The 14,241-nt window shown below is 37.7% G+C and overlaps 1 long non-coding RNA gene across 3 annotated transcripts in view; it reads left to right on the forward strand.

Moving 5' to 3' along the window:
• LOC116635064 overlaps window positions 1-14,241 on the forward strand; it is a 114,478-nt gene that overhangs the window by 47,798 nt on the left and 52,439 nt on the right. For 2 of the 3 annotated variants that reach the window (XR_004300096.1, XR_004300098.1), the window contains one exon: window positions 2,253-2,590. This is a non-coding gene — a long non-coding RNA (uncharacterized LOC116635064). Of the gene's footprint in view, window positions 1-2,252; window positions 2,591-8,224; window positions 9,664-14,241 lie in introns of those variants that run through there. The other variant, XR_004300097.1, reaches the window with a different exon arrangement.

Raw genomic sequence — 14,241 nt, forward strand, 5'->3', positions numbered from 1 at the left:
TGTTTGATATATTATGTTAGCTTTTCTTGATGTGGTTACACATCTTGCAATGAATGACTTCCTGGTTTTTTTGTATAGGAACAACTAACACTAGTGTTATGCTTCACTAAGATTTAATATTTCTCAATTTTAAAAATCCATTATTATGCTGTTATTTTTTAACCCCTACTATTTGCTCAGCTCCAGAAATAGAAACAAATAAGATGAGGCTTTTGATCTCGTTGAACTCCTAGGTTATTGGTGGAGGCAAAGGGGCTGCAGACATCGGAGTCACAGTGCACTGATTGAGGCAAGCACCAGCTACTCTGGGACGGGGTAGGAAGAAATGTCTAGTTCAGGGAGTAAAGTGGTAGGGATTGAGGGATTTCAAAGAAAACCCCATGGAGGAAGTGGAGTCTGAGCTGAGTGTCAGGGATAAGCAGGATTTAGTTAAGTGAAGAAGGCATGAGGAAGGCATTTTAGACAGAGGGAACAAAGTCTACAAAGCAAGGATGCAAGAAAGAACATTTGAAACACTTGTCCTTGTAAAATGCAATGACATTACCACTCACAAAAATATAAGCAAAATTGAGATGCCAAGTCTGGGTGATTGATATCCCATTTCACATCTGAATTATTGCAAAATCCTTAAATACAAAATGTGTACTCCCTTGCCATTGTTGAAGAGCTGGATGTTTGAACATGTTTCCTTTTTGCCAAAAGTAAACTCTTCATAGTGAGCAAAAGTTTTCCTTAATTTTCCTTATTATACCTTATTAAGAAAAAATACAGATTTTCCTTGATCAATAAATGACATGAGCAATTTTATACATTTCTTTGGAATTAGCAATACAGGATGGGGAAAAATCCCGCTTTGGTCTGAAGCTATCTTCCTGAGCCTGTTAGCAAATTTGAGACCCTCATGCCTTGACATCTGAGATAAAGCTGCCAGCCTCATCAGGAACATCATCAAGTACAGGATGTCCTCTCTCTCTCTTTCTCTCTCTCTCTCCCTGTCTCACAATCTCTCTCTCTCTCTTTCTCACACACACACACACACACACAAATAATGAACTTCATGCATTTTCCTTGGGAACAAAGCAACTGGTATCTTTTCTTCAACAAAGCATCATGTTGGACATTATGGGGTATTTTTATACTTTGAAAATAACATTTAGGGATTTTCATTTGGTATACTCAGTACAGAACCTGTGAAGTTATTCTCTTGGGTCCAGATAACTGTCTCTCAAGGTATATCTTAGACGATCTAGGTCAGAATCGTCCAGGATATTTTAAAAAAGTAGAAATTTCCTAATTCCACTCAGGGTCTATTGAATCAGGATCTCTAAATATGGGCCCACATGGAATATTTTCTGCAAGCCCCCCGGTGATTTCTGATACCCTCTAGAGTTTGTGAACCATTGGTGTAGATCTTGCATCCCCTTTGGCCCAGGGGTAATCTTTTAGGACCAAAAGTAAGTGAAAACCAGTAGCGTATGTTTGACTTGATCCACTGAGCTTTACAAGATTATCTAGAGTTCAGAATTGTAGTCTTTCTTGATTTCAGGATTCCTTCTAATCATTATGGAATAAAAACATCACAATTTTTTTTTGCACATACAATACTTTCAGAAGTCCAAGGCTCAATTTTATCAGCCAAGGGGCTATTAGCATTTATTTCTCCCTGATACATTTCAATTTATCTTACAGAAAATTTTTTATTCTTTATTGATTTATACCTCTCAAGATTCCATTTGCCTACAGTTTTTCTTTTTTTTTTTTTTGGTATTTATGATGGGCACTTAAACCTATTTAAATTATTTCTGAGCTACACCTCCCTTTGAATGCCATAAACATTTTCTTGGGTCACCAAAATGTCTAGTGTTACTTTTCCTCTACTTCTGATTTAAAAAATGTCCCTAGTTACTATTCCTCAATATGGTTTTTGCCCATGAGATCTTTATTGCATTAGACAGTGTATTAATCCCCCTGGCCATGTTGTAAAAATCTCCTTTTGAGTCCTCCTGGATTTATAACTGGAACAACTAAGGAGCAGGAGCGATTTTTTAATGTTTTCTCCCATCCTCTGCTTTTCCATGACCAGGTGAAGAATGAATGGACATGATGTTGTAAGATGTTTTCCACTCTCATCAATGCTAGGAAATCCAACATATACGGGATCCCCCAAATTAAGTGCAATCCCATAGAATAGCCAGAGTGAAATCGAATCCTCTCCACTTCTTCTTTCTGAACTGTGTTACCCTATTTTCCAGGGTCCCACTGGGAAGTAAAAATTACTATGAGTATCATGATAGAAAAAGTCTATTATTGGAAGACCATACACAAATATGGGAGAAGATGAAGAGAAGTCCAAAAGGAAGACTTGAAGGATCACATAAAAATCACTAGCCAGCCCTTCTGACACACTATACAAAAGAACAAGTGATAGCTTACAGGAAAATCTGGAAGCTAAGCATGTCCAGATGCTGAAGTTGTATTATGAAGGACAGCTGGTCCAGAATACATGCAAGCTGTTGCCTCGATGTCAGGCGGTGGGTCTGCGGTAGCTGTTGATCAGCAGGACCAGCAGTTTGGAAGAACTGGACACAAGGTAGGGGTTAAGCAAGGACATGGTGGAATCCACTGGCATCTCTCCATCTATTTCTCACTGCATCTAACCATGAAAACCTTCAGAGCATAATGGCAGAGCTTCACCTCCACCTATCAAAAATGTCATGTGAATTTCTCTTTGGGTCAACTTTAATCTAGAAAGGATTAAAGGATGAAAGGAGGTTTAGGGAAAATTCTTCCAGCGTAACCAAGTTGACAAGTTATCAATACAAAACCTCCATAATCATTATCTGTTTGATGCATATAGTTTTATTGTTCCAGGCATTATGTTTTATTTCCTTTCACAATAATAACCAAGATTTTGTCTTAACTTACTTTAAAACAGGTAGAGAGCTATAGCCTATCCCTCCCTGCCCTTCTGTACTTTGTACATTGTTGATACTGCATAAATGTGCTTTTTCCTAACTGAATTGGGTGAAGTTTTGAAAAGTTAGTAACCAATCTACATGTACACTCTTGAGAAGCTGTATGAAGTCTCTGAGGACACTGGGAACCGTGTCTTCATGACTCTCATTATAAGTCACTCACCTTTCTGGATCTGATCCCCCACATTTCATATAAGAGTCTCTTGATGATAGCGTACATTAGGTCCAATCCAGGGAACCATGTGAGTCCTTGCTGCATAAGAAACCACCCCAAAACTTGGAGGCTTAAAACAAGAGCAATTCTTATTTCTCTTGATTCTATAGGATGGCTGGTTATTTCCTCCACTGCTTTTACCCAGGTTCACTCATGAGGCTGAGTTAGCTGGAGTATCAGCTGGCCTGCAAAGTCCAAGATGGCTTCACTCATGTCTGGCACTGGAGCTTGCTGTTGGTTGGAGCATCTTGTCTTTCCTTCATATGCCCTTTGATTTTTCCAGGAAGCTAGACTGGCTTCCTTACATGGTAGCCTCAGTGCAGCACTCCAAGACAGCAAATTGGAACCTGTAAGACCTCCCAAGGCCTAGCTTCAGATGTCACATAATGTCACTTATTCACATTCTTTTTATCAAAGCTTTTTACAAGACAAAGCCAGATTCAAAGGGAAGGAAGATAGTCTCCATGCCTTATGAGAGATGACAGGTGTTGAGGCCATTTTTTTCAAAGCGCAGTACCAAATTGAAGTTGGAATTATTTTACAGTTAGTTTCTTTAGTAAGAACCCCACCACCGCTACCACCACCACCAAACACACACACACACACGCGCGCACGCACGCACACACACACTACATAGGAATTCTTTTATCGGGGGTTCTTAGCTGAGGTGATTTTTTCACCATCTTTCTCAAGAAACATTCGGTAATGTCTAGAGACATTTTTGATTCTCACATCTGATGGTGGGGTTGCTACTAGAATCTAGTGGGTAGGGGCCAGGAATATTGCTAGAAGTCTCATAATTCACAGGACAGCTCCTGATAACAAAGAATTATCTGGTCCAAAGTACCAATAGTGCTGAGGTTGATTAACTCTGTCTTATATGGAATATAATTCTAGCAAGTTGCCAGAGTAGAACTTAGGTCAAAAATAATACCTAAAGGTATTTTTTTTAGCCAGCCTGAAATGATTTAAAATTTTGAAGGGATCATAAATTTCCTTTTGGATGTAAAGGGACTTTAGGCATTCTGCCTTTCTAGCATTCATTATTTATGAACAAACCGTTTTAGATAGAATAGGAACCACTCAAACCCTTCTTTAAGATTCTAACTGAAAATAAAACTTAGATTTTTGAGACTTTCCCTATTAGTTTTAATTTTCAACTCTCATTCTGGCTTCTAACCCAAACCTAAGGGATGTGTGTACACACACACATACACACACACACACACACACACACACAATGTTTTAGCTACTTCTGTCAGAAATCTTTTAAGGGCTTTCCCACATTGTTCTAAAGGCTGACAGTATGTATTAATTGACCAACGTGCTTTTCTCATTAACTCAGGAATAACAATTTACATAGAATCCTATGATCTTTCAAACTGTATCTATAAATATAGGCTGATAGAAGTTAAAAAACCTACCATGGATTCTCCACCATGTTGTCCTTAGGGAGATTTAGATGTTCAAGGTTTCCCCTCCAGAACAAAGGAAAGTGTAATTTAAAACAAAATGAGATAAATTGGTAATAACACAAAACACATTAGAATTGTATTCAGTATTCAGTAAGAAATCAGAGTTCTTTAGGACAGAGAAAAATTAAAATGCTGAAATGGGAAACCATGGACAGCTTCTCCATTGAATTTTTAAATAAGAGTTTAAAAAACAGAAATGGGTTTACTTATGCACCATAGCTCTGTTTCATATTCTAATTCCAGTTCTTAAGCTGCTCTTGGCTTGGATGGTCATGACGTTGGCTTATTCACCTTTCTTACCCAAACACACTACATCTGCTCCACACCCCTCCTCCCCACGCCGAATGTGTGTGATCACAGGTAGTTTCCCTTATCAACAAGGATGTATTGACATTTCCTCTCAAGTGACAGAGGCTGTTTGTTGTTGTCCCTGCTCCAAAGCAGTGCTTACTAATGATTGTAGAGGGGTAAATTTTTGAATGCTATAATAGACATTTACTACACCAGCTCAGGCCTGAAGATTCCTGTCTAATTGAGAGAGAAAAGGGGGGGAGGAAGAGAGAGAGAAAGAAAGAGGAGAGAGAGAGAAGAAATTCTTGTAAATTCAAGAATCCATTAAGATCAACAAAATAGTTTCCCTAATCTATGGATGAGACCAAATTCACAACTATAATTAAGATCACTTCAGTTGCCTCAACAACAGATTATTTCCTCTTTTCAGCTAAAGGGTTGATGTCATGAAAGCAATATTTTACTTGAGAGAAATCACTGAAATCTGTTTGCTTAACAAAGCAATTATTGATAACTTGCAATTGCTTATTGCTGCCCAAATAATCAACTTGTTAGCAAAAGCAGTCTCATATCTCAGTAGTGATGTGTACTTCTATTTCAGAGAAGACTGACAAATAATATTTTGTCATAGAGATATGTCAGAAAACAATAGGCCTTAAACTCTGAGATGTCATATCTACATATGCCGGCAGGGTGTTACCCAAGTACTGAACACATTGTTTGAGTTTTCTGCTTTGGGAGTCCTGACCTTTGGCCTTCACTCCATTTCTCACTTCTAAATAACAGTCATGGATAATGGAACCAGATGTCTTTACCTTGTAGTGTCACAGAAACAATATCTTCCTTGGGAGACCTTAACATAGAGGGATCTTCCAAGGAGCAGATACACGATTTCATTTTGAAGTGCTCTCAGAATGCAAACATTTTCTTTGCAACCACAGCAGAAAAATATAGACATCCCAGGCAGGCCTTCTTCAGCCTTGAAGTAGCTGTTTTGTTTGCTTTTCGTCAAGGCTTTTTCTTCCCCACACTCAGAAGTAGATGGGCAGCAGTTTCTGGTGACATCGGCCCTAACTTGAGTTCTTGAAAATCTGAAACACTAGTTCTGAAGTATTTCTGCACCGAATCCCCATGGGATAGCTACACTCAAATGACTCACAAGGATAGCTGTACCCTTCAAACCACTTTAAGGCATTTCTTCCTTTAGATTGTGGCAATAAGGAGAGTGCAGGAATTAGACTCCTTTCCAACAGCCACGAGAATACCACCTGACAGTTACAGAGTGTTGCAGCTTTTCAAAGGACACTTAAATGCATTGCAGAGAGAGGCAGGAGAGTGTAATGGTCAAAAACTTTGGCTCTGGGGTCAAGGTGACATATTTTCAGTAATGTACAGGCTCAGTTTCTTTATCTGTAAAATATTAATAAGAGTGCCTAAGTTGCAGCCTTATTATAAAGATTAGATGTATGTAAATAACTCAGCTGTGTGGCTGCGCCCTAGTTAGCATGCAGAACTGGGAGCTATTATTGGTACTACCATAATGCAGGTGGCCTTTTCACCATTCGTGTTTCATATATTCAGACCTTAAAATAGTCATTATAGATTTATTGCTAATGCACAGAATTAAAAAAAAAATCCACATCAGAACTGAAGTCCCTGGAAAATTTGCTCCACGTTCCTGCCAAGGGAGCACGAAAGAATAAGACAGGCAGTAGAACCATCCATGACCAAATAAACCACATTCTCATTAAAAGCTCCTCCAAGATCATGGATTCCAGCTGACATCTTCTAAATCATATCTTCAAACATGGTGAACACGGGCTAAAAACATTGAGGTTATCAATTTTGAACTGGAGTCTAGCATTTGTATAGTGCTGACAGAGCACCAGCTAGAGCTGAAACAGATCAACTATGCTTCCTATTTCCGTGCTCCATGCCATCAGGAACACCTTCTTTACGATCTTTCTCGAAGGTGCTAATTCACTAAACAAACAGCACACGTTACCCCGGGCACCAAATCCTTCAGGACGTTCCCAAGTTGCCCATATTCCTTGGGAGAGTTTGAGGGCCACAGAACGCCCAGCAACTGTTTCAGAACCTGCCACCTGGCGTGCCAAAGAATTATGCACAAGAAAACCCTGGCGGGAAAATGCAAGATGCTAAACTAAGCATCTTAAAGAATAGATGTGAAAGGACTTAAAAGCTTTAAACCACCCGGCAAAATTCAAATTAGAAATGGATAGGTAGTCACATAAAGGATTTGAATTAGAATACAGAAATAACATGCTGAAGCCTGACATTCTGGTGTAGCAAAGCCATTCACTGATTCTGAAATGGAACACTATTCTGATACACTACATTTTATAGAAGTCCCAAATGCCAAAATTGGAACTTCGACATGTATGAACGAGGGGGAATCCTTTAAAGGATAGGCTCTCCTTGAGCATTTAAAAATATGACAGATCTAAAAAATTATATACACGTATCTTTTATAGGAACACATCACATTTGCGGAAAATCTAAGCCAAGGTTGCCCTGAGTGAGGGCGCTCAAGGAGAGCAGAGGAGCCTCGAGCACCGCGTTCTCCGTCTATTCACAGGTTGAAAAGGACAAAGGAGGCAACACCTGGACTGAATGTGCCTTTGCCTTGGTGTCATTCCAGAACTTTGAACCATTTACTTTTTTGTTTTCTCCCAACCCTGGCCACAAATACTTTCTTTTCTTATTAGCTTTTCATTGAGAAAACTTGAGAAAGAAGTGAGACTTCAAGAGATTGAAGTGTGTTAAGTATGTCCACCCAATGTGTTTAAGAATACTCTGCCATTTTGCAATTTCCATCTTGTCCTTCCTTTATGTCTATTACTATGGCTTTGGGTCTGGTGTTAACATGTTAAAATGTGTGTGTGTGTGTGTGTGTGTGTGTGTGTGTGTGTGTGTTAGATGGTTCTATTATTGGAGAATAATATTTCTGAGATGGCATCTCGGGTGAAGTCATATTCTTTAAGGAGTTCTGCTAATTATCTTGGTATGTTTTGCCTGAATAGAGAGAAATATGCTTATTCGCCAAGGTTTTCCTGACAAAACTGTAACTTTCACTTAAAGTTTGCTTTTCTCTGACTCTTAGACACCTCCTCCTTCCACCTCCATAAACACACACACACACACACATTGTACAATTCTGGAATGTCATTTTTTTAGAGTCTTCTAAATCTTTTAACTCTTCTCTCTCTTTCTTTTTAAAAAATTCCCATTTTTCTTTCTTTTCCCAGGACCTGTATGAACCCCACCCAGAGTGTCTCTCTAATCCTCTTGTTTACTGGTCTAGTCATGAAATGTAATTTAATTTATTCAGTAAGCTTTTTTTTTTTTCCTTCTGAGAATCTCAAAAAGGAAAAGTCATGAAAATTGCTTCTATTGGTCAGAACTTCCACATGTGTCAAAGCTCTGATCAGGAAAGAGAAAAGAACCAATCTTTCTTTTACATGGGAATTGAATGATTTATACAAATTAGTTTGAAATTTGCCACAGAAATAAGATCCCTGGAATTTTTCAGGTTTTTTTTTTTTCCTGAAAAGAACTAGTTCTTGAAGATATCATCTGGAACAGAGAGTACATTGTTGGTTTTTTTTTTTTTTTTTTTTAATAATTATGAAGATGGCCTGAGTAAACCTCTGGTTCTAGAAAATTCCTTTTTAGAGTTACTGTAAATATTGAACAGTGGTTCATGAGTCATGGGGATAAACAAGTTTTGCACAAGTTATTCACATGTGCCTCAGTGAACAAATTTTATTTCAGAAAGGACATGCCCTATAGGAGTTAAAATTATGGTATGCTGGGAATTCCAAGATGTCACCCGAATCTGAAAACACTATTGTGACGCAGTACTGCTACCATCTGCATTTTTGGGGTCTATTTTTTTTTTGACAAGGAATCTGAGTCTTCTGGCAAGCAGGATGCCATGTCTTGGTGACTTCCGCCTGAGAGCACATGCACAGCTTCCTGTTTTGGTCTGATGGCTTCCCCTGGGCTTTCATAGATGCAAAATTACTCACACAGAGATGGGTTGCCCATGCAAAAAAGTAGGTGTCTTATTTTTGGAAAGCTTTATTTCACATTATCGTTGTCGTTTTATTCTACTAAGTCTATTTCCTCTTATATTTTACACTAACACTTAAAATGTCATTTCAACTGTCTGTGGGAAATACTTTTTTTTTCTCTCAGGTTTATTCCTCTTGTTCTCTATTTTCCTTCTTCTCCCTTGGTCCTGCTCTAATACTACTGCTTCATTTGCTTACAATATTAATGACCAGCTAAAAATGTTTTATGGTGTACATTGTGAATTCTTTGGGTCAACCATTTAAAAATATTTGTGAGCCTTTCCTGTCTCCGCATGTATATATACCCTGGTACAAAGATGCCTCAAATGTTCATTTTGCTTTCAAGTGGTTTACAGTTTGGGTTGGGAGTTATACTTACAGAAACTGTAGTACAAAATAAAAAATGATCAGCTCCTAAAAAAGGTAAAGATGAAGTACTGTGAGGAATTTTCTCATGTACCTTTTTGACCATTGCAGATCTTCCTTTGTGAAGTGTCTGTTCAAGTCTTTTGCCCATAATTTCCCATTGGATTTTTTTAAAAAAACTGAGTTGAAAGAATTGTTACTATGGTCTGGGTGTAACGTCTTGTATGTATGTATTTATTCCAGGACTTGGCTTGTTTATTCATTTTCTTAAGGTTTTAATTTTGATGAAGTCCATTGTATGTCTCTCTCTCTCTCTTTCTATATATATATATATATACACACACACACACACACACACACACACACACACACACAAAATATATCTATAGATATGTAGATTTTTTAAGTTAGTGCTTTCTGGGTCCTGTCAAAGAAGTTTCTGCCTTCTGTAAAGTCATGAAGATAATATTCCTGCTACTCCTGTGTTTTCTTCAACGTCTAGGTTTACATCATCTATCATAAGGGAAATGTCGTTAGGGAAATGCAAATCAAAGCCAATGAGTTATCACTACACGCTCACCAGAATGGCTAAAATTAAAAAACTGACAATACATGCTCAGTGTTGGCAAGGATGTGGAGTAACTGGAATCATCACATACAGATGGTCCCCAACTTTCTATGGTTCAATTTAATTTTTCGACTTCACGATCAGGCAAAAGCAATATGCATTCAGTAGAAACAGAACTTCAGATTTTGAAATTTGATCTTTTTCCAGTTAGTCGTACATGGTAGGATCCTCTCTCGTGCTGCTGGGCAGTGGCAGGCAGCCCGCAGCTTCCAGGCAGCCAGGTGGTCACGAGAGTGCACAACCGATATGCTTACAACCATTCCGGTCACATAGGACCATTTTGCTTTTCACTTTCAGTACGGTATTCAATTAATTATATGAGCTATTCAACACTTCCCTATAAAATGGGCTTTGTGTTAGAGAATTTTGCCCAATCGTAGCCTAATGTAAGTGTTCTGAGCACCTTTAAGGTAGGCTAGGCTAAGCTTTGATGTTTGGTAGGGTAGGTATATTAAATGTATTTTCAACTTAGGATATTTTCAACTTACAATGGGTTTATCAGGAAGTAACCCCATTGTAAATAGAGAATATCTGTACTGGTAGTCGGAATATAAAATGATGACATCATTTTGGAAATCAGTATGACATCTTCTCATATAGATAAACATACACCAAACCTATGGGTTAGCACTCATGCTTTTAAGTTTTACCCAAAAGAAATGAAGACATATGTCAACAAAAGGACTTGTACGAGAATGTTCATAGCGTCCTTACGCATAATAGCCGATCATTCATCTGTCAGTAAAAGAGTAGATAAACAAACATTGATTTATTTATACAATGGAATATAACTCAGTCATAAAAAGACATAAAATACTGATATAGATGAATAATATGGATTATTCTCAAAATGTTCAGCTAAGGAAGCCTTCCACAAAAGAGTGTCTGCTGTATGATTTCACTTATATGAAATTCTGGAACAGATAAAACCCTTTTGGGATAAAATAAATCAAAGCAGTAGTTACTTTTCAGGGTAGAATGACTGGAACAAAGAAGGAGGAAACTTTCTGGGGTGATGAAAGTGTTCTATGTTTTCATAGAAGTGTGAGTTGACACAAACGTGTGAATTTGTCAACACAGTGAATGTGCACTTAGAATTTCTGAATTTCATTGTATATAAATAATCCCTCCATAAAAATAGTGACAAAAGGCCTGAAGGGGCAAATTGAGCAGCTGATTGGTTAGAAATATGACATTTGGGTTTAAGAATGGTTTCCGTACTCAGAGGGCCCTGGATTCAAATCATAGTTCTGAAAATTAATAACCCTATAAGCTGAGGTTAAGTAATATAACTTCCTTGAACTTCAGTTTTCCATTTGCAGAACTGGAATGATTTCTTCTTTCAAGAGACATTGTAAGAATGTTTGTAAAGGGCTAATCACAAGGGCTGACATAATGTGTTAAATTAATGTCACTTGAATAATTCTCCTTTCTGTCCCTTCATTTTTTTCTTGTTATTATTGAGTGAAGTGTCAGATATGATTGTGAGGTTTTGAGTTACAGTGTTTGGGAAGATGGTAAATTGTTAACAGAAGTACGAACGCATTAGCAAGGTCATACCTGAGAGACAATATAATGGGTTCTCTTTTGAACCTAATGAATTTGAGTGGAGATGTTCTGAATGTAGTCGGCAATAATGGGTCTGGAATTTGGGAGAGAAATCAGAAATGGAGCTTTGGATTTGAGCTGTGATGAACTGGTAAGCCAAATCTCCAGGGGTCAGGGAGAGCTCTGATATGCGGTATTTGCTGATTTCCATGCTGTGAATACTTCCAGCAAGGCCAGTTTCAAGTTACTAAACCAGTTTGCAGAATTCCTGAGTATTTACCAATGAGCTTTCTCCAGCTGGTGCCTGCCGGCTCTAGTATTCTAGTAGATCTGAGTCATTTGCTGAAACAGAACAAGGGAGAGATACAAATCTTTTCTCATCTTGTACCAGGTCCTCTTGCCTTCGGAATAACAATATGTTTGAGTTCTTTTGCTGTGAGTCCCCATTTCTGAATGTGTCTCAGTGGCTCACATCTTTTTCTGCTGTAGAATGGAAATACCTTATCATCTTACGTCCACTGCTTTTAAAGAGGGCCTCCGCAGCACAGTGGTTTACCCACTCTCTTGTTGACATGATACAGTTTCTTTATCCTTTTTTAAAACAGAGGCTGCTCTTTCCAGGGATGTCCAGCAGATGCGTGAACCTGGGGAGGGTTCAAGCACAGCCTCATCCTGTAGAAGGGCAACTCTTCACTGTCTCAGGCAGCTTCCGCTGCTGGGCTCCTGCCTCACTTAAGATTATAGTTCCTTTCTCCCTTGCTGGAGAAGAAAGGAACACTTTCAAACTAAGTTCTTCATCTCTACCTCCCATCCCATCCCCCACCCAGTGCATAAGTCTGTATTCGCCTGAACTGCAGGTGTAGACAGGGTTCAAGTCTCTTTCCGTGGGCTGTTGGAACGCTGACAAACCATGGGATGAGGCTAAGCTCATATTTACTATAATTGAACTGTCCGTAGCAATAAGGACATTTTGTCAAAAGCGCATGGGGACTAATTCTTAACCCACAGACCAGCTAAGATGCTCTGTTAAATGTACATTTCCAGAAATTTTTTGTCCTAAAAATAAGTATTTTTGCACAGATGTTTCTTTTCAACATTATTTATTACAGAAAACTAAATTAAAACAACCCATACACCCACATTTCCGTAGTAAAATATGACATACCCATTTAAAATAACATTATGTACTTCCTAAATTTATTTATGAAAATTTTTTTATTCACACTATATACTGATCTATTTACCATTTTAGTCTGTTAAAAATATGGAAAGAGAAATCACTGGAAATAAGTTTCTCAAACTATTAACAGTGATTTTTTTTTCTTATGATCAGATTATGGGTGGTTTCCTTCTCCTTCACTATGTACTTACGAGCTTTTCTAAATTTTCTGCACAACAAACAAAAAATGTCTTTAACAAATTCTGAGGACTCCAGAGATTGCCCTTGTATTCCAATATCTTTGGTTTATCCACTCTAATTTTTTAAAGCTAAAAGTCCATTTGAAGTACACAGTCAAAATATTTCTAAAACACATCAGACACGTGTTTTGTGTCATAAAGTTGAGGGTCCTTCAGTCATGCACTGTAGTAGCATTATCTCTCTGGTTATTTCCTTCTACACTTCAAGAAAGGAGGGTAGTTACAAAAATAGGAGCCTAAGCTTTCTTCACTGCAAAGTCATTTTGATTTGTAGGTAATTCAAATCTTCAAACCTTCAAAAATATGTATTACTATATTCTTGAGTTATATTTTTCCAAAAGCAATTTTACTATGAAAAATTTCAAGCATACAGAAAAGTTGAAAGACTATTACAGTGACTACTCAGAAATCCAGCAGCTAGATTCATAATTAACATTTTAATATATTTGCTTTATCACATATCTATTTGTCCATCCATCAGTCCATCTTATTTTTTGATACATATCAAAGTAAGTAGCAGACATAAAGACATTTCACTTTTAAATACTACGTCATGCATATCTTTAGCTAGAATTCAATCTTTTACATTTCTTGTCTTTCAGGGTAAAATCTATATGCAATGGAATATGTAAATCTTAAATGATCATTCAACAAGTTTTGACAAATACATATACCTATGTCACACAAACTCCCAGGAAGTCCTCCCATGTTCCTTCCCAGTAATCCAGGCACTGACCCTCCCAGACCCGACCATTGTTCTGATTTGATTCTACCAAATAATTCTTTTTCCAAGTCTAGAACTTCATATGAATGGAATCCTGCACCATGTAGTCTTTTGTGTCTGGTTATTTTCACTCAGCATGTTTTTGAGATTCATCTATGTTGTGTTTCTTGTACAAGACTTTTGTGGACACCTGTTTTTATTTCTTTTGGGTAAATACCTAGGGGTAGAATTGCTGAATTATAAAGTAGGTGTATATTTAGTTTTATAAGAAACTGCTCAACCTTTTTCTAAAGAGGTTGTACCCTTGTACATTCCCACCTATAATTTAGGAGTCCCATTTGCTCCATATTCTTGGCAACATTCGGCATTGTCTGTATTGTCAGTCTTTTTACTTTTATTTTTAAAAATTTTAGTCATTCTCATGGGTATATAGTAGGTCAGTTGTATTTTTAAATGTGTAAATACTTGCTTGGTTTCTTTGTTGCTCAAGTGGGAAAAAGGCTA

The sequence above is a fragment of the Phoca vitulina genome, unplaced genomic scaffold, assembly GCF_004348235.1.
Source record: "Phoca vitulina isolate PV1807 unplaced genomic scaffold, GSC_HSeal_1.0 scaffold10, whole genome shotgun sequence".
Classification (NCBI taxonomy): domain Eukaryota; kingdom Metazoa; phylum Chordata; class Mammalia; order Carnivora; family Phocidae; genus Phoca; species Phoca vitulina.